The sequence below is a fragment of the Rhinopithecus roxellana genome, chromosome 5 (assembly GCF_007565055.1).
Source record: "Rhinopithecus roxellana isolate Shanxi Qingling chromosome 5, ASM756505v1, whole genome shotgun sequence".
Taxonomy (NCBI): Eukaryota; Metazoa; Chordata; class Mammalia; order Primates; family Cercopithecidae; genus Rhinopithecus; species Rhinopithecus roxellana.
Genome location: NC_044553.1, coordinates 12,141,737 through 12,143,753, shown reverse-complemented (window position 1 = coordinate 12,143,753; position 2,017 = coordinate 12,141,737). Strand labels below are relative to the sequence as shown.

The following is a 2,017-nucleotide window of genomic DNA, read 5'->3' as shown; positions in this document are numbered from 1 at the left end:
GGTGAAGGGGAAGCAAGACACCTTCTTCACAAGGTAGCAGGAAGGCGAACTGCCTAGCGAAGGAGGAAGAGCCCCTTATAAAACCATCAGATCTCGTGAGAACTCACTCACTATCCTGAGAACAGCATGGGGAAAACCGCCTCCATAATTCAATTACCTTCACCTGGTCTCTCCCTTGACACATGGGGATTATGGAGATTACAATTCAAGATGAGATGTAGGTGGGGACACAATGCCTAACCATATCGACGCAGAAATGGGATTGCCGGATTATATGGTCACTCTATTTTTAGTTTTTTGAAAAACCTTCATACAATTTTCCATAATGGCTGTACTAATTTACTTTCCCACTTTGTTGGCTTTATTTAGAATATATATTCCAAATACAACTATTTATCATTAATTCACCACTATCATCCTAGTCCAGGCCTCTATCAATCAGTTCTTGCCTGGGCTAATATAATACCCCCTGGATTAATATAAAACTCTGAATCCATCCTCAGTGCCCTTTATTCTCCACATAGCAGTCAGGGTCATTGTTTCAAAACTTAGGTCAGATCCTGTTATTTCTCTGCTCAAAGTCTTCTAATGACTGCCCAACACTGAAAGTAAAACTTGAAGTCTTCACCATAGCTTCATACAGCTATTTGTCCCAACTTCACTCTCCCCTTCACTCTTTCTGCTCTAGTCATACTGGTCTTTTTGCTTGAAGCCTAGAATGCTCTTCTCCCAAATATTTACATGAGTTGCTCCTTCACTTTATTTTTTTTTTTCTTTAAAAGTAATTTATTTGATTCTGATTACAAAATACAGGTGAGGAGCACGGGCAATGCCAGTATTCCCTTGATTGCCCATCTTCCCAGTCTATGCTGCTATAAATACCCTTTGTACAACAGCAAGTTCATGTTGTCCCCAAGCGCTTGCACATTCTAACAGCTGCAGAGTATAGTATATGACCAGGTGGAAAGTTAAACAGATGCTCCACTCACAAGGTAGGGCCCCTCCAATTAGTCTTCCGGCTCCCTTGTGCTAATAGTAACTGGTTGCTCTTCCTATTGGTCATAGATAAATTACACCTGCACAATTCTCCGAGTGCTTTCAAGTAACATCAGAAGGCAGTAACTAAGGCCCTTTCCTTGCTCCCAGCTTCCTATGTCGCAGGCAGCTTGTGGCACCTGGACTGCTGCTGCCCGTGGGTCCCGCACATTCCAGGGGGACGATGGAGGAAGGGCCGGCCAGGCCAAGCATGAAGAATTAAGAGTCTTTATTGGACTTAGACCAGGAGTCCATGGGTCTTGAGGACCTCTGTGTATTTGTCAATTTTCTTCTCCAGGTTCTTCTCGGCCTGTTTCCATAGCCTCATGGGCTGTTTCTTCCTCCGGTAGTGGCTCTTGGCCTTCTCCTTCCTCTTCTCCTCCAGGGTGGCTGTCACTGCCCAGTACTTCCACCCAACCTCCTGAGCTAGTCGCCCCAGAAGGGCACACTTTCTTGTAGGCTTCAGACGCACGACCTTGAGGGCAGCAGGAACCACCATCCGCTTTTTCTTGTCTTAGGGTGGTGGGATGCCATCAAACACCCTGGGGCACTCAAGGGAGGCCTGGCCTCGCTTGGTCTTGTGGGGCAGCATGACTCGCACTGTCAGCCGGAAGATGCGGCTGGGGGCCCGGAAGTGGTAGGGACCTCGGAAGGGTTAGTGTTCATCCGCTTGCAGAGGAAAGCCAGATACTTCAACTTGTTTCCCTAGAAATTGCCAGAAATGTTGATGCCCTCTCAGTGTACGACTACCACCTTCTGGCCCAGCAGTACCTGCTTAGCCACGATGGCCGCCAAGCGGCCCAGGAGATGGCCTTGACCATCGAGCACGTAACTAAGGCCCTTTCCTTGCTCCCAGCTTCCTATGTCGCAGGCATAGGACCATCGAGCACCAGGACCTGCACCTCTGCCATCTTTGGCAGCCGCCTGGGAAAGGCTCCTTCACTTTATTTAGGTAACTGTTCAAACACTATCTCCTCTGACA

General features: G+C 47.6%; 1 pseudogene; it reads right to left on the bottom strand.

Annotated features, from left to right (window-relative positions):
* Nucleotides 1-1,273: 1,273 nt before the first annotated feature.
* LOC104669173 lies at nucleotides 1,274-1,701 on the bottom strand (annotated as a pseudogene).
* Between the last annotated feature and the right edge of the window lie 316 nt (nucleotides 1,702-2,017).